The sequence below is a fragment of the Cervus canadensis genome, chromosome 16 (assembly GCF_019320065.1).
Source record: "Cervus canadensis isolate Bull #8, Minnesota chromosome 16, ASM1932006v1, whole genome shotgun sequence".
NCBI lineage: Eukaryota > Metazoa > Chordata > Mammalia > Artiodactyla > Cervidae > Cervus > Cervus canadensis.
Genome location: NC_057401.1, coordinates 49,976,420 through 50,004,040, shown reverse-complemented (window position 1 = coordinate 50,004,040; position 27,621 = coordinate 49,976,420). Strand labels below are relative to the sequence as shown.

The 27,621-nt window shown below is 35.0% G+C and overlaps 1 protein-coding gene and 1 pseudogene across 1 annotated transcript in view; both read right to left on the bottom strand.

Moving 5' to 3' along the window:
* The window catches only part of CDH18 (cadherin 18), a 1,183,249-nt gene that overhangs the window by 817,427 nt on the left and 338,201 nt on the right, over nt 1-27,621 (bottom strand). The window contains exon 2 of the mRNA XM_043488846.1: nt 11,290-11,351. The gene's annotated coding sequence lies outside the window, so the exon portion shown is untranslated. The remainder of the gene's footprint in view (nt 1-11,289; nt 11,352-27,621) is intronic.
* Nucleotides 15,536-15,676, bottom strand: LOC122454662 (annotated as a pseudogene).

Below are 27,621 nucleotides of genomic sequence, written 5' to 3'. Positions count from 1 at the left end.
ATCTGGATACAATGATGTATACATGTTATTAGTTGAACATGTGTTAAGGAAAAAATAGAGAATATGGAATTCTTGAAAGGAGAATTTATTGTGTTAATTAGTCTTAAATAAAGTGGAAATATATATATATTACAGAAAACATTATTCAAATATTTTAAATATATATTTGAATATGAGAAGGGAAAAATATAACATTACCATGATTGCTAATAGCAAAGAAAATAAAAAAGAAAATAATTGTAGTATCCAAGTATGGCTTCGATTTGTTAGATTTTTAAGATAATGAAGTTAACAAGGCAGTCAGCTTAAAATGTAAAATTAGTTGCCAACGAGAGAAATGTCTCAACATGATTTTGTATTCAAATTTTGTGTAAGAATCAATTGAGTCAGTATATATGGAAATTCTTTACAAGATGAAAATAGTGGATAAATTAATTTTCTGTATTATTTAGAAGAATGCTTCATGCATAGGTGTTCACAAATGGTTATTGACTAGACTTATACATTACTAACTTTATAAATGACTCTCAAGTTTTTGATAATGTTCTTCTATTTTAAACCGATAGCTTGAACAGTTGCTAAATAGGTAGCAATCTTTGAATTTAATTTACAAGTTCAGAGGCAATTTACAATGTGGTAAGTTCCAAAGCAAAACACTAATAATGGTCTGTAATTATACTCTTTTCTACTTGAATCCATTTTAACATCTGTAAAGCTATGTTAAATCCATGCTGTCTTCTATCTCTGGAGGCTCTCCCCTGTGAAGGCTGAGGATGTGGAATCTATTAAGAGTTCTGTTAACTACTTTGTGATTTCCAAATGATTATTGCTATTTCATGCTGCTTGTTTAGAATAGAAAGATCTATTACATACTACTTTAAGAATAGGAAACTATTTTGCAAAAGTTTAATGACATAGAAAAACAAAATTGATAGAGAGGAATTATAGAAAGGTTTACACAGTTAATCAAACAGTGAGACTAGGAATCATTATGGTTTTCTTATTTTTACCTTTTAGGTTTTCTTCTTTTATGTAAAATAAATAAATAACAATCAAATTAGAAGACTTTCTGAATATTTTATTTACACTTGTTTTGAAAATCTGTAAACAAGCTTATGACATATGCACTCTACCTTTGGGTAATGAAAGTGAAAGTGTTAGTTGCTCAGTCAGATCCAACTCTTTGCAACCCCATTGACTGTAGCCTGCCTGGCTCCTCTGTGCATGGGATTCTCCAGGCAAAAATACTGGAGTGAGTAGCCTTTCCCTTCTCCAGAGGATCTTCCTAACCCAGGGATCAAACCCTGGTCTTCTACATTACAGACAGACTCTACCATTTGAGCCCCATATGATGACAAAAAAATGTTAAATAGAGATATCTTTATTGAGATATTTATATGTGTCAGGGATTGTATTATTAACTACTCAAAACCACCTTTGTTGTTTTCTCATTTGTTTTTGTAGATGATAAACATTTAGGTGTAATTTTCTATATCTTAATATCTCAAAAGTGCCAGAACTGAGATTTGACCCCAGGTCTCAGGTTTCTCTGAGCCCAGATTCCACATTTAAGCATATATCAATGCATTATGTCTGTCCTAAAAGTGGAGTGCCTGACCATGGTGTGAGTGTGTGATGTGTGCTTTTCTTGCTGGCTGAGAGAGAGTTGAGGGATAAAGATTTACAGGTGCTTTGATGGCAAAAATGAGATCCTATCTACATAAAAAAAATAACTCCTAACTCCTCAGAGACATATCTACATATTTCAAAAATATACAAATCATGCTTATTTAGAGGCACTGTTTAAACTCTCAATAAATAATTGTCATCTAAATCTGATATCTGAAAGATTAGTTAAGAAGATTGAGGAAGTTGAGGAAACGAAAGTTCCAGATTTAGTCAAGGATATGGGCTTCCCAGGTGGCATTCGTGGTAAAGAACCCACCCACCACTGCAGGAGGAGACACACGGGTTTGATCCATGGGTGGGGGAGATCCCTTGGAGGAGGACATAGCCACCCACTCCAATATTTTTTCCTGGAGAATCCCACGGACAGAGGAACCTGGCAGACTACAGTCCATGGGGTCACAAAGAGTCAAACAAGACTGAGTGACTAAGAACAGCATCGCATGCAGGCACATAGATAGGGTAGATTCCATATACTAGAACTGTCTCAGTGCAAGCCCTAACAGCAAGTTACCTAATAAATTTAGCTCATATTTGTACCAAATCACAGCAATCAAGCTATACAAAGGAATATTGGAGGACAATTACATTGTATACATCATCCAGATTTAACAATTACAAACATTTTGGCATATATGTTTTGTCTACATATTTTGAAGAACTCTTTTATCACAAATCCCAAATATAAAAAAAGTCCTCCTAGATAGTAGGAAGCTTTAAAAAATACATTTTCTTACAGAATGAAAAGAATGATAGCATTATTATAATTAATAAAATGCTGTCAATCTGTGCCATCTCACACCCTGTCTAAATAGAAATATTTCTGTCTCCAACTATATTTCTACATTTTTATTGTTTTGAACAGAATTCTGAGTCCAAAACCTGAACTTGATCGAGATATTCTTTTTAAGAAATTACAATTTAATGTTAATACCTAAATAAATCAGAACTCTAAATGAAATAATTATATCATCATTATAATAAACTCAATCATCATGCTTGTCACTGTAACCCGAACCAACGAAACTGTATTAGAGAAGCCTTAATTCAAGAACTGGGTCTTTGGAACCACAAACCCACTCCTACTTCTAATTATTAAATAACAATCCTAAGGCCTAGAAAGAGTACATTAATTACTCAAGATCATTCAGCTAACAGAGGTCAAAAACAAGAGCTGTCAGCAAAGCTTAGACCCCTGCTAAAGATTTTTTTATTGTGTTATTTAATTGAAAATGTATGATAAATGATTGAAATATTGAGCATTATACATCATTTAGGAATTTTACTCAATATAAGTATCTCAAAAAAGTCATCTTCAACATATGATTGAAAAAAGCAAGTAAATATAATTGACCATAATTGACAAGCAATATCCTTCCCAGGTGTTGCTCGTCATAAGGAACCTGCCTGCCAATGCAGGAGATATAAGAGACGCTGGTTGCTGATTTGATCCCTGGGTTGGGAAGATCCCCTAGGGAGGACATGGCAACTCACTGCAGTATTCTTACCCGGAGAATGCCCTGGATAGAGCCACCTGGCAGGCTATAGTCCATAGGATCCTGAAGAGTCCAAAGAAACTAAAGCGACTTAGCATGCATGCAAGCAACATATAACAACCTTTGTTGATGGGTGCTGAATCTTGCATTTCAAATTCTGCTTTGCATGATCTAAACTAATATTTTCAGAATCAGACTGTCAGTCCAAGCCATGATACATAAAGTGAATGTGAGTGTTAGTCACTCAGTCCTGTCTCTTTGGGACCCGTGGACTGTAGCCCGCCAGGCTCCTCTGTCCATGGAATTCTCCACGCAAGAAAACTGGAGTGGATTGCCATGCCCTCCTCTAGGGCTATGTTCCACCCAAGGACCGAAACCCCGGGCTCCTGCATTGCAGATAAAGCCATTCTTTACCATCTGAGCCACAAGGGAAGCCTGAATGATACACAGGTGTGCACCAGATATTTTTCTATTCAAAAAACTATCTCTGATATGGTTATGGATATGATTATGAGTTCTGTTAAGTGACCTTTAGACATCATCTGCATTCAGTATCCCAGGATCCTTGGGCCCATATTGGACTAGCTTCATCATTTTAATAGTGGAAAATAACAGTGAAAACATATTCAAAAAATTGAGTGCTTTCACAGTGATAAAGATTTCCATTTTTAATGTTTTTAAATTTAAGAAGTTAATTTAAGCACAAGGAAAGGACAGAATTTCTTATTTTGAAGAGGGTAAAAATGAAAATAATGAAGTTTACTTATGATGAAGAGATACAAATGTCATATTTCTTGACACCTTATGATTTTTAAAACTTCTGAAATTAAGGAAATTCATTGAATTTCTTTGAATTGTGATTTTACATAATGTACTACATTTTTATTAAATAAAGTTTGTTATTTATTTATTTATAAAGTACTTGTTTATAAAGTACTTTATTTATAAAGTATTTGTTATTTATTTATTTATAAAGTACTCTTCTCTGCATCCAACTTTTAAAATCAATGGGATAAATGAAAAACCAAGATAATTTCCCCAATTAAGGCCGGAAAAAAAAAGGCTAACTGTGCTAAGCATCAGTTTGACATGGAGCTGCAAAACTTAAAAATCTTATGTTTTGTCTTGATATCATAGCAGGTGATTTACTGGTGCCCAAAAGTTACATTAAAACAGAATAAATGGCCATTTGTTAGTAGATATGTCTTCAGCTTTCTACAATGGTTTTTCTTGTCCTTGCAACATAGGCTTAATAAATAAAACCTGCACTCACACTAAAATCAGTCCAAACTTTATTTTACCTTCTTACCAAAACAATCTGGATACACCATTTCTGCAATAATGTTGAAATAGTTGACATTATGTTGTAGTATATTCTAGTTTAAAACAAGTGCTGTTATGCCAAAAGAGATTCTAAAACATTTTTATATCCCCATAAATATGCCTGGATTTAAATCTCAAAACAAATGTGACCAAAAGAATTTATTTCTCTGAGGTAAAACAGAAATCACAACAATGGGAAGTTAAAAAGAACAGATGTCAAAAAAGCCTGTTGACATTTTAAAGAAAATTCTAAAATTATAGCCAGAAAACCTAAGTGACTGCCCACCCGATTTAGGTTGAGTTGTTTACTAAGTCTTACTCTGAAGAAATGGGGGTATTAATACCTACCTCATCAGATTATGAAAAACACTCAGCCATATAATAATCTACATTGCAGCCCTCTGCCTGGTACCTGATACTGTAATTATACAAAATTACTCAGGGATTAAATAGCATGATTTAAGATGGGTCACAGACCCCTGTTTAAACACATCACACCACGCATTAAAAACATTTTGCACATAAAACACAATAAAAACCTACAAAGTCTGTTGTAGAACAGAAATTCTTGATATTGGAGTTGTTCCTTGGCTCTGAGTTTTAACTAAAGTATGGAATCAAATTTCAGAAGGGACTAATCACTATTTTTGATTCACAGACAAGACCCTAAGAAAAAAAGGGCACAGTTAAATCTAGATGTTATAATAGTTGTTGTTTTAAGGAATGATGGAGTGGCTGATGGTGAACCAGAGAATCGCCACCAACATTTGAGAAACAGCAGCAGTATATGAAATATATATATATATATATATATATTTATATATAGCAGTATATATAAAATACACATAGATTTGTAAAAATGGTATTAAATACAAAATGTGGTAGAGCCAAATTACAGTTGCTTACAACATGACTTGGTCATGGGTTAATTTTATAGAATATCAAATTAAACACATAGCAATTAAATGAGAAGATGTGCACAGAGGTTATGTTATTATTATTATTATTATTATTATTTTGTAAATTTACCTCATAAAAATCCTGACTTAGGTTTCGCAAACTGTATTCAGGTGACTATTCATTATTTGTGTGCACCAATTATTGCATACTGTAATTAGGAAACCACTTATAAATGCAGCTGTGTTTTCTAACTGATCCATATTTCAGTATGATTTTTTTCTATCCCTTTGTTGTTGTTTTTTTAATATACTTAAAACCCTTTATTGTTATAGATCTATGGAGAATTTGATGAAATGTATGCAAACTAGGCAAAAAGAAAGCAAAAAGAAACAAAAATTTTGAAGGGATTTGAAATAGGGGTTCTAGTATTTTACTTAAAGGGAAGCAGGAAGTTAAAACATAAATCCACAGTTGGAAAGAAACCAATAATTCTAAATACCAGTGAGCCTCAAGCATGGTACATATCTGACTGAATATAACTATATCCATTACTGATGGGTAAGAGCAAAGGATTGGTGCAGAAGGACCCACAATCAAGCTAGGTTTAGTGTCCTCATCAATAAAATGGAGACAGTTGCATTTGCTAAATAATAAATGCGATTGTGTATCCAAATCACTTAGTAAATGGCTTGGACTGGGCATGTAATAATTTACACACATAACGTTAAAGTATCCAGTATTTGGGAATTTTTCTTTTTCTAATGAAGGAAATGTCATATGATAGGTTAACCAGCTACCATACACTCAGCTGTTCTTCTTGTGCTCAGCCTAGCCCCCCCAGCGTCCTTCTGGTTTTCTCCCCTTCCTCTCATCTACCAGAGTGATGTCAATCACAATTCATTTCTTCTCAGTTAATGCCTTTAAAACCATCCAGCCTAAGAACTGGCTAATCTAATAAACTAGTTCATGCTAATGAGTCTAGTCAAGATGTTCCTCCATCATCTCTCACCACACCTCTGTCCTCTGATACTCCTTTGTGTATTTTAGGAGCCATGCTCTATTAAACCAGCTCTTCACCATTCTTCCCTTAGTTCAATTCAATTAATATTTACTAATCTATCATATGTGAAGAATGTGATTTACCCAGAGGGGAGGTAATTTCAATCGGAGATGAAAGGTAGAATATAAATGCAAGTAAGTTATGGATACACTTCTCAATAGAGTTAGTTAACTATTGTGAAGATAGACTTGGTAAGAGAATTGGCATTCTGTGAGAGATGAAGCAAAGACATTCTGGGGGGAAAGGAAAGTTTTAGTAGTTTAAGTCTCGGCTTTTAGCCATTATTACTTAATAATAGTAGAGATTGGTAGATAAAAGCAAAAGGGAAAATTGAATTAAAATGAAAAGTGATACAGTATTTAGAAACAAGGAAATGTTTGAGAATAATTGCAGTTAAAGAAGATATTATACTTCAAAAGATTCATTGATTTTTTTCAAATATGTAATTAATTCACTCAGTAACAAAGCAATGATGATTATTTTATCTCCCAAGAAAATATAATTCTTTATTATATACACAAAATGCTTCTTCTCTGATTAATGTAAATTGTGTGATCACTGAATTAAACAATATTTCTTAGAAGGTTTTTTTTTTTTTCCTTACGAAGTTGAAGATTTGGTGAGATTTAAACAGTGAAGAGATGGATTTAATGCTTCCTGGTTGAAGGATATTTCTTCAGTGAGATGTGTCAAATAGATGACATTGTTGAGTAAGTGAAAAGGGATAAATGTTTGACTTTAAGCAACATGGATAACGTTGTTCATCAACAAATGTGAAAGAAACTCGAGAGTACATAATAATATGCTTCCTTATGAACCGTCAATTTGCTTCCATCCTCCAGAGGATAGACAGTGCTCATAAATCTGCCATGCCTACATGACAAGAGAAAAGCATTCAACCTAGGAAATAAGCAAATAAGCACGCATTCTCCTTGCCGTGGCCTCTAATATCCAACCAAATGGAAGCACAAGCAGTGACCCTATTGAGGACCCCTTTTCTCTTTAGTAGGGTAGGCCCTAATTTTCAGAATTACCTCCACACAACCTAATGACTGCGACTAGAAACCAAAGTTTTTACCGTTTAACCAAACCCAGACAAGCACCAATCCCAGGAGACATTCTGTAGATATAGGCCCCCTGCTGATTGTTTGGCCTCATTTGACTGTAAGTTTTACTCCTCTGTACTTAAACGTGTGAGCAAACTTTGAACTCAATATAATTATTTTTTATATTACATTCTTTTATACTTGAAAATAACTGTCTAAAGTCCTATAAAATCACACCATTTCTATTTTATCCATAGTTCTCCTTTCACGGATTGTAGTACTCATACCTATATCATAGCAAAGCTTTAAGGAGTAAATAAGTTTATAAACACCAATCAATGGGAGCATTCAATACTAGCAATTTGTAAGAGGTAGTCATATTAATGACTATAAAAGTATACTGTCTATTGTGTGTTTATATCAGAGAGTGATGCAATTTATTTGCTTTCTTTATGTAATTATGTAAGGAATACTAATAAGAAAGTACATGAAAACAAATAAACAGAAAAATCTGAAACTACAATTAAGCATAACACACAGATTATATAAACTGTATGAAGTAATATTTATAGAAATTTATAGAATAGGACTATGTAGTACTCACATTTTTTAGATGATAAAAGCAATGAATAAATATTAAGTAACTTAAGTAAAGATGCATTATGTGATTTTTGTAAAAGATAAGGATAATCTATTGAAAATGATGTGAGATAAGCTTCGAGTGTCAATATGCATAAATCATGTACTCACATGAACTTCACTTAAAAATAGAAAATTTCATTATTCAATTTTCTGTCAAAGTTGAAATATATTTTTTTTAATTATGGAACAGCTATCAACTATTTTATAACATAGACATGGAGTTTTTGGCTCTATTCCATTAAACATTCAACAGGTTTATTTTGAACACTATTGGTTTTGAATTTGATTGGTCTATTAGAGACCATTTAGTCACAGATTTAAAGTGAACATGTGCCTTTCTGAAAATTACCTTTCTAAGAAAATTTTGAGGAAAGATTTCCTGAGATATTACAGAAGAGAATTGGGGTATTAATAATCTTCTGCAATGCAAGTCCTTTATGTAGGACACTGTCGGTTGTAAACTGGAGATTTTTTCTTCTAAAGATGTAGATTGAGAGTAAAATTGCAAACATACTAATCAATTTAGTGGCAAAAACTTCCTTGCTCAAGGATATTTATCTTACACCTGTCTTAATTTATTAAATACTGTATTGTCTTTATAGTTACACCCTCAAATGTCATTAATGTATTTTACAATGGAGTTGAAGATGACTTACAAGAGTCAAAGTTTAAGCGAGATTTCACGTAAAATCAACATAAATATATGGTTAAACTTTAACTCACAAACAGTATAAAATCTTTTTTAGCTTTTTTTCTTTTCTTCTTTTTAAATAAGCTGCATTAATTCTGAATTTAACAGGTACACGTATACTTAAATTTATACTTAAATTCACTTATAAACAGTATCATATTCTCTCTTTATATTCCATATACCTCTGTTTAAATATGACTTAAAGCCATGGAAACTTGGGCTAACATTAAAAATCTAATTAAGCTTTACCTTATAAGACAATAAAATGTATGATGCCATGCTTGTTTTAATATAACCCTTTCTGAAGATATGCCATGAATCTTAGTTCTCACAGGCAGAACAAATGATTCAGTGTAAATATAATTCTGTTTCAATTACCTACGATCTTAAGGATGACACTGTAAAATATAAATATAATAAATAACATAATAAATTATATACCAGTGTTTCAATTTTCAAAGTTATTTATGTTTCATTTACATCTACAGAATGAAAAATGGATGTAAATTTTCACACACACAAACCTACATTTTTTTTCTGTAATAATAAAATATACTCATGATGATATGTAAAGTCTTGTGTATTTGTCAGAAAGTAATTTATTTATTATTAAGATGATTAAGCTATTATATATATGGCAGAAAAACTTTCATAACACAATTTTTTTTCTTTTACTCTGATGTGTTTCTGAATTCCACGAAGCATTTTCAAACAAAATTGGTCTCTGAAGCAGATACATTTTGAACCTATATTAAAAAAAAAAAAAAAAAGCACTTATCTTGATAGGGGTTTCCAACATGGTCAAGTTTGTGAGGTCCTAAGCAGAGGACTCAGGACAGATGTGGGTGGTAGGGATGAGGCGGGAGAGATCAACACCTAAAAATTGTATTACCTCATATCTTTTTTTAATTGAATGGAATATAATGGTTTAGAGTTTGTTTTTACATTTAAAAGAGTACCAGAAAAATCCATACATAGAGGTGTCTTTCTAAAATAATGCGAAGTACATTGTATAAAACAACAGAATTCGACTTTGAAAATGTTGGTTGTTTTGATATGCCGGCATTTTTCATTATTTTTGTTGCTACAAATGAGCAGGATTTAATAAGATATTTGCATACTTACCATAAAGCCAGGCAATTATATAGAATATGTGTGGCGAAGTATATTTTACAGAAAATAAATGAAAACATAACTTCTGATCTCAAGGCTTATATCCTTATATTTCATCTTTTCACAAGAAATTCAGGTATTCAAGATGTTTCTTATAATGCAAGTCAATTTTATATCAGATCTCATTATTCACCAAAATAGTAGAGGGTATACTATTATTTTTATCTACTATTTATTAAATTTTCAGTATCTATACCTATTATACGTATTATTTAAATATAAGCATCATTGTTTTAACAAACCTGATCTATAAAACAGATTTACACAGACAAATGATGATTAATAGCTAGGCAGTTATACCCCTAGAGTCAGATGTTGAAAGACATTATAAAACACAAATAAATTCAGTGCTCATTAGGAAAGAGATCTACATCTAGCAACAAGTTCAAATGATTAATAAAAATGCATAACCTGATTTATCGATGTATTCCAAGCCCACACATACACAAAATTACATTTTAGAAATAGCTTTTTTTTCTCATGTTGAAATGTAGTAATATAACATTCATTGAGTTATCTATTTTACATTATCAGTCTCTTCCTTGAGCTTTCTCTTTTTTTTTTTTTTTACTGTACAGTGTATCTTTATTGTTTTTTTTTTTTTTTTTTTTTTTTAGTTGGAGGCTATTATTACTTCAGTGGGTTTTGTCATACATTGATATGAATCAGCCATAGATTTACACGTATTCCCCATCCCGATCCCCCCTCCCACCTCCCTCTCCACCCGATTCCTCTGGGTCTTCCCAGTGCACCAGGCCCGAGCACTTGTCTCATGCATCCCACCTGGGCTGGTGATCTGTTTCACCATAGATAGTATACATGCTGTTCTTTTGAAATATCCCACCCTCACATTCTCCCACAGAGTTCAAAAGTCTGTTCTGTATTTCTGTGTCTCTTTTTCTGTTTTGCATATAGAGTTATCATTACCATCTTTCTAAATTCATCAAAAGAATAACTGAACGCAGAGCAAAACAACTTCTGATCGAAAGAGCTTTCTCTTAAAACTATTTTTAGAAACACTTATGAAAGTCAGTCTAATATCAAGGTACCTTTGCTGGTTCTATAGCATTTGAAAAATGTGCCATGAGAATCAGTTCAAATTTTATTAGAGAAAATAATGGAATATTTTTAAAGAGTGAATTTTAAAACACAAAAGAAATTGTTCTGTCAAACCTATAAATATCTAAGAATAGCTAGAAAGATCTTTAAGATAAACAATTTCTACATTTCTATAACTTTTTAATATAAAAGATATTACATGGAAAATTTTACCTTATAATTCGCTTTATGAATGTTTGATGATATATTTTCTTATGTGTGTCTGTGAGTGGGTCCTGAAGAGAAAAAAAGAAAAAAAATACATGAAAAACTTTTTAATCTTTATATCATAAAAAGCTATGCATAACCATGAATTGTTGCCTACAAATCTCCTCTGTCCATGGAATTCCGCAGGCAAGAATACTGGAGTGGGTTGCTATTTCCATTTCCAGGGCATCATCCCCACCCAGGAATCAAGCTCAGGTCTCCTGCATTGTAGGTGCATTCTTTACCATCTGAGCCACTGGGGAAGCCCATAGAAAGTAATAGTTTATTACAAATTTCTTCATCTCACTCAAGAATCCAAATCATGAGGACATAATGGAGGATGAGGAGCAAATACAGTTTTTGAAGAGGCAAAATATTGACAGAAATTGAACTACCAGATTTTTGTTTTTTTAGATCATAGCCTTCTGAAATAGAGACTCTAGTGGAATATCAGTCTCTTATGAGATTTGAACAATTTTAGTTACATTCTCTGAACCACTGTTACTTCAGTTGATTAAGATGTATACGCTCTTCATAGAGGTTCAAATAATAACCTAGGGTTATAATCCATTTGAAGACCTTAGCTTTGTGCTTAATGCATAGTCAGTATTAAAATATAAAGTATTAGTAGTGATTTCAAGTAATAAAATAATACTTATAAGAAAAGTATTTAATAATATATGCATCATAAATTCAATATTGTACTTTGAAACCATAGATTATGAAAAACATATCAGAATATAAATGCAAGAAATAGTAAAATTTACCTAAAATATAACGTGTAAAACAAGCCAGTTTTATAAATCAATATAAAGTATATTGTTCTAGAATTGTGACAGATGTTTGAGTAAATTAAGAATATTTTATTATTTCATATTTTATTAAGTACACAACATAATTTCAATTGTATTGAAGTGTTTACATTGAAAAGAGAATATTAAAAGGAGAAAAATAAAAGGAAATATTTGTGATCTCAGAGGGTAATAAAGGTCTTTCAGAACCTAAAAGCAAATGGCATAAGAATTTTTCTTATTCTTAGTTAAAATTATCTTAGCAAGACTTTAGGTGATGATGCAATTTGCTATGAACTCTTTTTCCTAAAACTTACAGATCATTCATGCAACAATGATTTACTGCATACCTGATATGTACCAAGCATTATTATTCATGCTGGGGATACAGCAATGACCAAAACAGACAAAACACTGACCCTCATGATCTTATTTTGTGGGGAGTAGGAGGGGTGGAGAGACAAAAATATATACTCAAATAAGTACATATGTATTGTATGCAAAATCATTGTTTAATCATTGATAAAATGACTTTATCAAATGCCATAAAAAATAGGCAGGAAGGGTTAAGAATTACTGGCCTTCATCCAGGGAGAAACAACAAGAGAGATGACATTGGCATCCAGGAGAAAACTTGGAACTGCAGAAAAATATTTGGTAATTTACTATGAGTGTGGAAATGATGACCTACACATAGATTATAAACTCCATAAAATGAAAGTTTAAGACTGAGCCCTTTAAGGTCAGAGGAATGAGGAGGAGCCACAGTTAAGACAGGAATAGTAGGAAGATGTCCTGGGAGCACTGTTAAGAGAAAGAGATTTGAAGTAGTTTGGAGATCTTGATTATCTACCTGTCTGTGTGTGCTGGGTGCTAATTCGCTTCAGTTTTGTCCAACTCTTTGTGACCCATGGACTGTAGCTCACCAGCTTCCTCTGTCCATGGGATCCTCCAGGCAAGACTACTGGAGTGGGTTGCCATGCCCTCCTGCAGGATATCTTCCCGACCTAGAAATCGAACCCACGCCTCTTACATCTCCGGCATTGACAGGGGTGTCCTTTACCACTGAGCCATCTGGGAAGGCCATCTACATGTCTAACTATTATCTGTCTATTGAAAGCAAAATATCTCCGAGTCCTTTAGAACACATACTACTCAGAAGTCTCAGGCTTCCTAGGCTCCCAACATGTGTATTCTCATATTCCTAATTCAGAACTCTTACCTCTTCAATGTGGCCTTTCCTAAAATAAGAGGTAAAACCCAATGTGACTGGTTCCTAAGTTTGAGCTGAGGAACTAGCGTTGATACAGGGTTCACATGCCTCATTATTAGGAATTCAAGGCATTCACTGATAGCACATAATGCATCAAATTCTTGTGTATGATCTGAGTTGAGGAGCATCAAGAGTTTGCAAGGAGCAACTTTGAAGTATTGGGTTATTTGAATGTTCTACGAGAGGGACACTCAAATGTGAGCAAATAGAGACTTGCTTATGTGTAGCATACGTTTTCTGCAAAGGTTATCATAGGCCTGTTGTTCATGAGACCAATAGTATATCGCTGGTCATTTCATCTCTGCCTCATCGCTGGAAGTATGATGTTCTCTCCCATATCTATGGCATAATGCATGGCATGGACTCTAATTGTGACACAGTCCTCTCGGGCTTCCATGATGGCTCAGACAGTGAAGAATCTGCCTGCAGTGCAGGAGACCTGGATTCAACCCCTGGGTCGGGAAGATCTCCTGGAGTAGGAAGTAGCAACCCACTTTCGTGAGCTTACCTGGAGAATTCCATGGACAGAGGAGCGGGTAGTCCATGTGGTCACAAAGAGTTAGACATGACTGGGAGACTAACTTAACTGTTTAAAATCTGACAACAGAAAATTAGTTTATAATTATCTTTAGCTTAGTGAAAACTGCTCAGTCAACCAGGAGATGTCACTAATGAATAATAACTCCATCTACTGTGTTGCAAACATTTATTCAAATTTATGGGAACAATTCAGCCAAATACTTTCTAAGGATTTAAAATATTGTCCCCATATTAGGAAACATATATTTCACTTTTCTATTAAATCACATCTTTCTTGCCTTTACTCCAGCAACTTCTATGTGCCTTATATTTTAAAATGTAACAATTATTTTAGAGACAATTTCAACAAGTACTAATTTGCACTTCTGAGCTCTTAAAGTAATTTTAAAAAGTACACTTCTAACTAGAGAAGGAATATTTTAGGAAATATATATGAAGTCACTTCAAAATGTATTCTCAGTTACTATATAGGTCACTGTTTCAAAGCTTTTCATATTATATTGTATTCCACTTGATTTCAAACCTCTTTCAAAATTATGGGCTTATATATTCACAGAAACTAAAGTCTTTCCAGGTTATCTAAAAATAACAAAATGAGACATGGCAGCATAAATACAATAATACTACAGCCCTTTGATTTAATTTTATTTTAATAAGACATTTTTGTGTCAGACCAGTTTAAGGCTCAGAGCAAAACTGAAGGGACATCCAGAGATTTCCATGTACGCTTTTGCCCCCACACATGCATGACCTCTCTCATTATCACCATCCCCAACACAAATGGTGTATTTAGTACAATTTATAAACCTAGACTGACACATCATAATTAACCCAAAGTCCATAGTTTACATATGGTTCACTCTTGGAATTGTACATTATATGGGCTTAGATAAATATATGACAAATATTCAACATTAGGTACATGCAGAGTATTTTGGGGCCTTCCTGGTGGTTCAGTGGTAAATAATCCACCTATAATGCACAACACCCAGGTTCAACCAGTGGGTCAGGAAGATGCCCGGGAGGAGGAAATGGCAACCTACTTGAGTATCCATGCTTGGAGAATCCCATGGATAGAAGAACCTGGCGGGCTACAGTCCATAGGGTTGCAAAGAGTCTGACATGACTAAAGTAACTTAGCACACAGGTGGAGTATTTTTACTGCCCTTAAAATCCTCTGTGTTCTATTCACTTCCTCCCTCCCCTTTTCAATTCCTAGCAAACACTGAACTTTTTATAGTTTTCATAGTTTTGTCTTTTTCGGAATGCCATGGAGTTGAAATCATACAGTAGATAGCCTTTTTAGATTGGCTTATTGTGGCTGAGCTGGTAGAGAATCCGCCTGCAATGCGGGAGACTTGGGTTCGATCCCTGGGTTAGGAAGATCACCTGGAGAAGGGAAAGGCTACCCACTGCAGTATTCTGGCCTGGAGAATTCCATGGACTATAGTCCATGACTACGAAGAGTCCATGACTGAGAGACTTTCTTTTTTTTTTTTTTTTTTTGTTTCTCTTTTTATTGTCAAATCGAAGGTCAGGTTTAAATTTAATGACTTTGTATTAACTATACATATACTACTAAGTGCTAGGACTTAAAATCTTCCTATTCAGTTGTGACTCCAGACAGGATCCAGAGAGGAGTTCTAAAAATCTCTTCTCTGGGTTTTATGGAGACTTTCTTTACCCTCCTGTGTTAGCTTCTTCTTCTTTTTTTTTTTTTTTTTTAATTTTTTTATTAGTTGGAGGCTAATTACTTCACAACATTTCAGTGGGTTTTGTCATACATTGATATGAATCAGCCATAGATTTACACTTATTCCCCATCCCGATCCCCCCTCCCACCTCCCTCTTCACCCGACTCTCTGGGTCTTCCCAGTGCACCAGGCCCGAGCACTTTGTCTCATGCATCCCACCTGGGCTGGTGATCTGTTTCACCATAGATAGTATACATGCTGTTCTTTTGAAACATCCCACCCTCACCTTCTCCCACAGAGTTCAAAAGTCTGTTCTGTATTTCTGTGTCTCTTTTTCTGTTTTGCATATAGGGTTATCGTTACCATCTTTCTAAATTCCACTATATATGTGTGTAGTATGCTGTAATGTTCTTTATCTTTCTGGCTTACTTCACTCTGTATAATGGGCTCCAGTTTCATCCATCTCATTAGAACTGATTCAAATGAATTCTTTTTAATGGCTGAGTAATATTCCATGGTGTATATGTACCACAGCTTCCTTATCCATTCATCTGCTGATGGGCATCTAGGTTGCTTCCATGTCCTGGCTATTATAAACAGTGCTGCGATGAACATTGGGGTGCACGTGTCTCTTTCAGATCTGGTTTCCGACTGAGAGACTTTCACTGATGATGATAAATATATATTCAAGGTTTCTTCATATCTTATCAGGGCTTGAAAACATTTTTTGGTGCTGAGTAACATTTCGTTGTCAGGATGTACCATGGTTTATTTATTCACTCATTCACTGAAGGACATCTCAGTTGCCTCCAAGTTTTGGTAATTATGAATAAAACCGCTACAAATACCAGTGTGCAGGCTTTTGTGTGGATGTGTTTTCTACTCTTTGAAGTAAATACCCAGGACCATGATTTTGGATTGCATAATAAAAATATATTTAGTTTTGTAAGAAGGGCTTCCCTGGTAGCTCAGCTGGTAAAGAATCCATCTACAATGCAGGAGAACCCCAGTTCAATTCCTGGATTGGGAAGATCCATTGGAGAAGGGACAGACAACCCACTCCAGTATTCTCACATCCATACTAATGTGAGAGTTGAACCATAAAGAAGGCTGAGAGCCAACAAATTGATGCTTTCGAACTATGGTGCTGGGGATGACTTTGATAGTTCCTTGGACAGCAAGGAGATCAAACTAGTCAATTTCCTACAGGAAATCAACTGTGAGTATTTATAGGAAGGACTGATGCTGAAGATAATGCTCCAACACTTTGGCCACCTGATGTGAAGAGCTGGCTCATTGGAAAAGACCCTGATGTAGGAAGGATTGAGGGCAGGAGAAGTGCATGACAGAGGATGAGATGGTTGGATGGCCTAAGGGACACAATGGATATAAGTTTGAGCACACTCTTGGAGACAATAAGGACAAGGAAGACTGGCACGCTGCCGTCCATGGGGTCGCAAAGAGTCTGACATGACTTAGGGACTGAACAACAATAAAAACAACAGTCTATATACATAAATATTGGCAGGTCTATGTCTTGTCTCTGTTCTTTTCTACTGATTTACTCATCTATCCTTGCACCAGTATTTCACTGTCTTGATTACTTTAAATGTATAGTATCTCTTGAAGTCATTTAGTCTCAGTTCTCCAGTTGTGTCCTTCTCCTTGGATCAGTGTTGATTATTCTCGTTCTTATGCAATTCTTTGTAACTTTTAGACTCATTTTGTTGATAGCCACCCAATAAGTTGTTGGGGCTTTTTTTAGGGATTGCCTTGAATCTCGAGATCAAGTTTTGAGAAGAACTGAAATCTTGCCAATATTGTTTTTCTAACCGTAAGCATGGAATCTCTCCATATATTTAGTTCTTTGATTTTGTTCATCAGAGTTCTTTTAGTTTTCCTCATTTAGATCATGTATTGATACATGTTTGATTGGTTTGTTCCTAAGTATTTCATTTTTTGTATGTTTATGTAAATGCTATTACATATTTAATTTCAAATTCCACTTGGTCATTGCTAGTATACAGAAAAGCAATTGACTTTTGTGTATTAAACTTGTATTATACAACCTTTCTAAAATCACTTATTAGTTTTAGAAGTTTTTTGGTCAGTTATTTTGGATTTTCTGTATGGATAATCAAGTTATTTACAAACAAAGACAATTTTATTTCTTCCTTCTAAATCCCCATACATTTATATTTCCTTTTCTTTTTTATTGCATTACCTAAAGCTTTCAGCAGATTTTTTTAAATTGGGGGATTATTGCTTTACAATGTTGTGTTGGTTTCTACCATCCAAAAATGTGAATAATTCATATGCATTCAGTTGATTTTTAAAAGGAGTGGGAACATCCTTGATTTATACTGATCTCAGTAGGAAAGCTTCCACTTTCTCATAATTAAGTGTGATGATAAAATGATTTGATTGTGCTTTTTAAGAACCATGTCAACCCAAAGACAAATTCAAGTATTATATTGCCTTTTTTAATAATCTGAATCTATCAGTAAGAACCCCAGTGAGAATATAATGTATTAAAAGATCTCTGTATTCTCCTTCCAGGAAAGCTCATATTCAACAATGGATTCTCAGTGAGATGTAAGGACATGTTTTTCTTATTCTGAGTGGAGAAATCACTAAAGGGTCACCATCATCAGAATTTCTCACAAAACCTGTTGAGACCTCTTTTACAATTACCTTGGAACTTAACTTCTGCTGCTGCTTATTTCCATTTGCTTGCTTCCTTCTCTCTCTTTACACATATTTTCAGGCAAATATCACCAGACAATTAAGCTCCTGCACAATAATCTCCAAACTTCTCTTCTTTTTCACAGGTAAGTCAACCTGAAATATAGTCCATACACTCTGCAACTTACTGCACATATGATGGGAAGGCAATAGGTTCTGAATATCATTTGCTTAAAAACCCAGTTATGCATGTACTAGCCTGTTTTGGTAAACTCTGATTCTTTAAACTAGAGGCTATCTTGAATGGACCTAAAATAACATATTTCATTAGGGCTTGGGGAATTATGAACATAGCAGAACTGTATAACACTAGGTTATATTTTGATGTCAATCAATTTGGAAATATTCACAAGATTAATTTTAAATTAAGGTAAATATTTACCTATAGAAATATTCATTAAAGAGTCGCTTTGATAAAAAGAACATTTAAAGTAATTAAAATATTCAAAATTAAACTACAGTTGCATGTAGCCAATGAAATTATATCTGAAGATTTTAAGGGCATGAGTAAATATTCATGGCATAATGCTGCAAAGTTGCTTCAGTCGTGTCTGACTCTTTGGGACCCCATGAGCTGCAACCCACCAGGTTCCTCTGTCCATGGGATTATACAGGCGAGAATCCTGGAGTGGGTTGCCATTTTTCCTACAGAGGATCTTCCCAACCCAGGGATTGAATCCACATCTCAAGTCTACTGCTCTGGCAGGAGGGTTCTTTACCACTAGTGCCCACCTGGGAAGCCCTCATGGCATAATAGTAAACAGGTACATATGGATATGGCATTGTTAATGCTTATAAATATGTAATATTTAGAGAAGGAGGAAATAATTCCCAAAATATCAGAGGAAAATGGATGAAACATCACAGAAAAGATCAGTGAGAGATAATATTGGGTTGACAAAGTGATTCTTGAACACCTGACAAAGTGGTTTGTCTTTATTCTAAGAATAGGGTACTAGGTTAGGTTAGAGTGTTCTTTCAAAATATCCTTTTCATCATTTATTATCTAGATTATATATGCTTCTTAGTGCTTAATCACATATAAGAATAATCTATGGAACTTTTATAAATTGTATGTATGGCTCTGCTCAAAAATTTTACTTCGGGATTAAAAGATATTGCATTGAATGATTAGAAATTTATAAATAGTAGTGGAAAAGTAGCAAATGGGATGCATATAAAGAAAGAATTAGCAGAAAGAGGTATAAAAACCCATTATTATACGTATCCCTATCATTGTAAACATAAGAATAAAAAATTATCTTAATTGGGGTGATAGCAATTAAAATAATGAGGAAAGATAAATGAAAACATTTTGTTAACAAAGAGTCTCTATGATTTGGTACTTAATTAGACAAGGGAGCCTGGAAATTCAAAAGCTGTGGTAATTCACCGAAAAAAACAAAGTTAAGTGGGGTATGCATGTGTGTGTGTCTCTGTGTGTGCGCACATGCGCGCATGCGCTTGCACAGAGAGGAAGAGAAGGAAATTAAGACAAAAAGTGGGCAGGGGATTTCAAGATAGAAATATCTCCATGTAGGCATATAAAGAGGAGTATAACATTTATAGAATTAGATATTGATGTAAATACAGAATAAATCAAAATAACAGTACAGCCACAGAAATGGATGAAAATCCGGGATACAAGAGAAGTTACCATTGTTTCTTCAGTGACACTCCACTTTAAAAAGAGAATCGAGAATAAAATAAGGCACATTTATCTCCAGGAAAAAACAAAGCAAAACAACTGAGGGTTAATGTAAGTAGGCAAGCTGCTAGCATTGATTTTGGCTTCAATATGTTCAGTTCAGTCGCTCAGTCATTTCCGACTCTTTGCGACCCCATAAATCGCAGCAGGCCAGGTCTCCCTGTCCATCACAAACTCCCAGAGTTTACTCAAACTCATGCCCATCGAGTGGGAGATGCCATCCAGCCATCTCATCCTCTGTCGTCCCCTTCTCCTCCTGCCCCCAATCCCTCCCAGCATCAAGGTCTTTTCCAATGAGTCAACTCTTTGCATGAGGTGGCCAAAGGATTGGAGTTTCAGCTTCAGCATCAGTCCTTCCAATGACCACCCAGGACTTATCTCCTTCAGAATGGACTGGTTGGATCTCCTTGCAGTCCAAGGGACTCTCAAGAGTCTTCTCCAACACCACAGTTCAAAAGCATCAATTTTTCAGTGCTCAGCTTTCCTCACAGTCCAACTCTCACAACCATACATGACCACTGAAAAAACCATAGCCTTGACCAGATGGACATTTGTTGGCCAAGTAATGTCTCTGCTTTTTAATATGCTATCTAGGTTGGTCATACTTTCCTTCCAAGGAGTAAGCGTCTTTTAATTTCATGGCTGCAGTCACCATCTGCAGTGACTTTGGAGCCCAAAAAAATAAAGTCTGACACTGTTTCCACTGTTTCCCCATCTATTTCCCATGAAGTGATGGGACCAGATGCCATGATCTTAGTTTTCTGAATGTTGAGCTTTAAGCCAACTTTTGCACTCTCCTCTTTCACTTTCATCAAGAGGCTTTTTAGTTCCTCTTCACTTTCTGCCATAAGTGTGGTGTCATCTGCATATATGAGGTTATTGATATTTCTCCTGGCAATCTGAACTCCAGCTTGTGCTTCTTCCAGCCCAGCATTTCTCATGATGTACTCTGCATATAAGTTAAATAAGCAGGGTGACAATATACAGCCTTGATGTACTTCTTTTCCTATTTGGAACCAGTCTGTTGTTCCATGTCCAGAGCTAACTGTTGCTTCCTGACCTGCATATAGGTTTCTCAAGAGGCAGGTCAGATGGTCTGGTATTCCCATCTCCTTCAGAATTTTCCACAGTTTATTGTGATCCACACAGTCGAAGGCTTTGGCGTAGTCAATAAAGCAGAAATAGATGTTTTTCTGGAACTCTCTTGCTTTTTCGATGATCTAGCGGATGTTGGCAATTTGATCTCTGGTTCCTCTGCCTTTTCTAAAACCAGCTTGAATATCTGGAAGTTCTTGGTTCACGTATTGCTGAAGCCTGGCTTGGAGAATTTTGAGCATTACTTTACTAGTGTGTGAGATGAGTGCAATTGTGCAGTAGTTTGAGCATTCTTTGGGATTGCCTTTCTTAGGGATTGGAATGAAAACGGATCTTTTCCAGTCCTGTGGCCACTGCTGAGTTTTCCAAATTTGCTGGCATATTGAATGCAGCATTTTCACAGCATCATCTTTCAGGATTTGAAATAGCTCAACTGGAATTCCATAACATCCACTAGCTTTGTTCGTAGTGATGCTTCCTAAGGCCCACTTGACTTCACATTCCAGGATGTCTGGCTCTAGGTGAGTGATCACACCATTGTGATTATCTGGGTCATGAAGATTTTTTTGTACAGTTCTTCTGTGTATTCTTGCCACCTCTTCTTAATATCTTCTGCTTCTGTTAGGTCCATATCATTTCTGTCCTTTATTGAACCCATATTTGCATGAAATGTTCCCTTGGTATCTCTAATTTTCTTGAAGAGATCCTAGTCTTTCCCATTCTGTTGTTTTCCTATATTTCTTTGCATTGATCACTGAGGAAGGCTTTCTTATCTCTCCTGGCTATTCTTTGGAACTCTGCATTCAAATAGGAATATCTTTCCTTTTCTCCTTTGCTTTTAGCTTCTCTTCATTTCACAGCTATATGTAAGGCCTCCTCAGACAACCATTTTGCCTTTTTACATTTCTTTTCCATGGGGATGGTCTTGATCCCTGTCTCCTGCACAGTGTCATGAACCTCTGTCCATAGTTCACCAGGCTCTCTGTCAATCAGATCAAATTCCTTAAATCTATTTCTCACTTCCACTGTATAGTCATAAGGGATTTGACTTAGGTCATACCTGAATGGTCTAGTGGTTATCCCTACTCTCTTCAGTTTCAGTCTGAATTTGGCAATAAGGAGTTCATGATCTGAGCCACAGTCAGCTCCCGGTCTTGTTTTTGCTGACTGTATAGAGCTTCTCCATCTTTGGCTGCAAAGAATATAATCAATCTGATTTCAGTGTTGACCATCTGGTGATGTCCATGTGTAGAGTCTTCTCTTGTGTTGTTGGAAGAGAGTGTTTGCTATGACCAGTGCATTCTCTTGGCAAAACTCTATTATCCTTTGCCCTGCTTCATTTCATACTCCAAGGCCAAATTTCCCTGTTTTCCAGGTGTTTCTTGACTTCCTACTTTTGCATTCCAGTCCCCTATAATGAAAAGGACATCTTTTTTGGGTGTTAGTTCTAAAAGGTCTTGTAGGTCTTCATAGAACTGTTCAACTTCGGCTTCTTCAGCATTAACCCTGTTTCTCAAAGCACTACAATTTTAAACTTTAAAAATAACTTAATTCTATTCATATTATTTCATTCATGTGTCCATTCAAATATTTATGACTAACATATCAGACCAGGCACAGCGATATGGCCTGGATATACAAGGAAGAGACTATAGTATGCACTCTTGAGGAGATCATAGCATAACAGTGATAAAATGAATGCAATGTTAAGGAAAGCTCTGCAGAGCTTGTCCCACTAGAATAGCAAATTTTCAGATGGATCACTGGGTGACATATTTTCATAACAAGAAAACACATACACAAAAGAATTAATTTTCCACCAGGTTTTTCTTAAATGAAAGAAGAAAGATGTGAAATTATACTTCTCACTAATTATTCACTCATTTAATTTGCTGTCTTTCCATACCATATTGGTTTCAGCAGTATTCCAATAACTGAATGTAAATGTAGACTGGGTAAGTCTACATTGTGAAAAGGTGTAGCTATTTGTAATGTTAAGACCCCCATAAACTTGAGACTTTAATGCTCTGTTTAAATTCTAAAGATTAACTCAAATGTTATATTGAGTTTGTAATAATTGATTAAGTAATTAATGAACAAACTAACTGTGGAATAAACAGTGATTGCAACAATTTTTTTTTCAATACACCATCCAATTCCTATGATGTACATGTTTGTGATTACCATTATCATTATCATGCTTATGCCCAATATAATAACTGCTTAATAGAAACAGAGTTCTAACATTTCTGAATAGCCACAGAACAGTTTTTGGCTGGTTTGAGGTCCAACAGACCTCAGAGAAAGTTGGTATTAGTCGTCGACGTGAACTCCAGGTATTTTGACATTAAGATTCCTACCATTTTAGCTAGTCAAACCTTAAGCCAAGAACACAGAGAAGCCATGCCCAGACTCCTGATCCGTGGAAATTTTCATATAATTTTTTATGTAGCAGAGAAATGCATAAAGATTTTGGTATTTTGAATTGAGGTATTAGTGCAACAACAACAAAAACAATTTAAAATTTGCAAGTAGCAACTTCTTGAAATCAAGAAGTTGGTGAAGAGTTTGAAACCTGGATTTGGAAGATCCTACCAAGGACGGTTCAGAAGGAAGTGAGGAACATGTTACTGAAAACTAGACAAGGGAAAACCTGTGTTATACAGTGATATAAGTCTTATAAAACTGTGCCCTACAGTTTCCCAGTTGGTGCTAGATGTAAAGAATTTGCCTGCCAATGCAGGAGACGGAAGAGATTGATAGTTTATGGTGAACGTTGTCAGATTCCTGATCTCAGAAGAAGATTTAGCTTCAGGATCAGGGACCAGGCTTGATCACTCAAGAGCTTTTGTGTAGTGGAGTTTTATGAAAGAATAAAAGGGGCGGAAAAAGCTTCTGACATAGACATCAGATGGGGGATGAAGAGTGTCCCAACTCACTAGTCTTATCAAGCCTTATATACTTTTACCAGATCCACCCCCACAAAATACATCTTAAATTAACAGGATTAGAACTAACAATAGAAAGGTCTTACCAGGCTCACTCCCACAACTAACATCTTAAGATAACAAGATTAGTCAGAATTTTCTTGTTAAGGAGAAATGTGTCCTTGAGCAAGATACATTGTTATATTGACTAAGACAAAGCAACCTAGAAAAAGAATGTTGTTCTTTGCTCCTCCTTGAGAGCCCCAGACACTTTTCTCCTCCACAAGGGCCCTGAACTCTTTATCAACCTACCTAAGAATTAACTCTCTCAAGATGTGGGTTCAGTCCCTGGGTTGGGAAGATCCCCTGGAGGAGGGCATGACAATCCACTCTAGTACTCTTGCCTGGAGAATCCCATGGACAGTGGAGTCTGGCATAGGGTTGCAAAGAGTTTGACAGTACTGAAGCAATTTAATATGCATATGCATGTCCTGCAGCTATGTAGGAATTAGAATTTATAAATGATGGACTTGGACTTCTAGCTAAATGCCAGAAGTGCTGCCTAGATTCTTTTTGCAGATTATAGTAAAATGCAAAAGGAGAGAGATAAATTTAGGGAAGAATTGCTAAACAAAAAAGTAGAACTGGATGACTTTAAAGTTATTGGCTTATCCAGATGGCAAAAGATGCTAGAAGTCATAAAAGGAAAAAGTGGAGGATTTAGTCACACGAAGTGCCTTTCAAGAGGTAAAGATTTGCCTACAGATCACTGACTCAATGGACATGAGTTTGTGCAAACTTCAGGAGATGGTGAAGGACAGGGAAGCATGGCGTGCTGCAGTTGATGGGGATGCAAAGAGTTGGACACGACTGAGGGACTGAATAAAAATGACAACACAGATTTTTCTCAACCAGAAACCCAAGGGGTAGAGCCAAGATCACAAAGCTTTCTTCCAGGTTTTTTACTCAATGAAAAAGAACCCATTTCAGAATGGTTATGGACTAATTACTCATGCTCACTTTCCATTTTTATAAATCAGAATGTTTTTAACTGTTTTTCTGTGCCATTGTTACTCAGGGATGTTGTGAGCTGATAACTTCTCACTTTGGATTTCCAGGACCACACGTGGAGAAGAATTTGCCACAGAAGCTCTACCTCATAGATTACATCCAAGCGTATCATCCATACTCCTGGATTTTGCATTCTGAGCTGCGGTTGTAATGGACTAAAACCTTAAAAACCCTGGGAAAGGGTGAATATAATTTGCATTTCAGACAGTCTTAAATAATTGGGGGTCAGAGGGTGGCAGTTCCCCACCTCCAGGTGTACTGACCCTGTGTAATCATCTCCACTCTAGTGTGGGCTAGCGCTAAGAACATGAGAGCATAGTCTGTCCATGATTAGATTATGTTATATAAAACTCCACACAGCAGGCTGACTTTCCTACCTGTTTTGCAGTAATAAAGTTGCCATATTCGATTAGGACTTGAAAAATACCTCCAGAATCTGAGAAGGACACCTGCCTACAGCCAGCAAGAAAATAGGGATTTCATTTCTAGAATTGCATGGAGCCAATTTCTTCCAACAAAGAATAAACTCAGATTCTCCTGAGCCTCAGATGGACTCGGAGTCCCTGGCAACTCATTGTTCATCCCAGTGAGAGTCAGATAACCCAGGCCTAGATCCCTGATTCACAGAAACTATGAAATAACAAATAGATGTTTGAACCTAAATTTGTGATAATTTGCTCATGGCAACAGAAAACTTATGAAACTACCCTCAGTGTAACACTAGGAATCAGTGAATTTTTAATTCAACTTTTTGATTTATAAAGTTAAATGTAAATGCATTTATTTTAGCTACTCGAGAAGATGTTTTCCTTCAGTATTATATTTTTGTGAATGTTACTATTTATCAGTAGAACATTAATTTTTTTCAGTTATTTTTAAATGTGTTTATATGTTCAAAATATAAATAAATAAAATAGAAAAAATGAGTTGAGCAGATGAAATGCTTTTATAATCTATATACATTGATCATTATAATTCATCACTTTTCAGCTTGGACTGTAGAAATTGACTCTATTCCATAGCAAAATAATTATATACTGTGAGGTTTGCCTTTGTACTTTTAATATAATGATAAAATAGACATTTTGACTGAATCACATTGGAAAGGCATCAACAGTAAACTGCTCTACATAATATAATTAGAAGTGCAATGAATAAATAATTCTTTGCTCCTTGACACAAGGTGCTGCTCGTTCATTAGTGGAAGGGTCATTTGTAAACCAATTTTTGCTATTACACTAAAACAACATTGTTGTTAAATCGTGATAAAGGGGGAACCGTAAATTGGGAAAGAATTTTAATAGTCATTATCTTCATTAGCTAATGAGATGTGCTAATTACTTTCTTAAATGATAATGATTTAGTAGCCTTGGCATAAAGGGCTCACAGAGCAGTAACTAGGAAAGTCCCCTTCAATGTGTTTTTACAATGTTGAAAGAGACATAATGACTGAGAGTGATAATTATATTATCTATAATATTATTCATTAAAAATGTCTATCTGTGTTATGTCTGATTTTATGTTGTTTTTCATATGATATATTTGCCCTATCAGGAGATGTGTAGTTTCAAAATTATTTTAACAGTAATTCAATGCTATGTTTACTATTTTCACTGTGTTGGCAGTGTTATTGATGGTAAAAAACATCATAAATAAAATTGCTTGTTTCTTAGCATAAATCAAGGAAGTGGTTCTCTAATGTGCTAAGAATCATTATAATTTTCAAATCTTCAACACTATACACTTGCAAGAAAAAAGACTGAGAGATATTACTGAACAAGCACTTTACAGGGGAAAATAACTACTGCATAAACTATAATCCATGATAATTCTCATTAGTAAATAGATAGCTCAACTCTGCACTCAATGCATACAAAACCAGTGATATCAAACGTTAGAAAAAATGCAGATAATGGTCTAATTATGTGTTACTAATGGATGTGAAAATTTCTACTTATACCTTGAGGAGAAAAAATTATTTTTAATATCAGAAAATTTACTCTTAACATTTACTCAGAGTGACTTATATAAGTCTGCTAAGACAGGCAGCAGCAACCTTATATCCACAACACAGAATATATTAACAACAGAAAGATAGAATGTGACAGTCATACCATGTGATACTAGAGCAGGGCATAATTGATTGAAATGCATCTACTTACAAAAACTTTAATGACCTCAGGGGAAAAAGTTCGTAAAGAAAATATACACTGATTTACTTGTACAAATTTTAGAAACAAAAATTGTGGATTTCAGGTACAATTTTGTAATCTAGAGAAAACAAAGGAATTACTGACACAAAGTTCAGCTAATTGATTATTCAAGGGAAGAGGGAAGGGAATGAGATCAGAGAGGCAACTGGAAATTCGGCTGGTCAGTAGATAAAATAATTGTCATTTTACTATTGTCTTTTAACCCCATATGCTTGTTAAAAGTATTCATTTGCAGATATTAA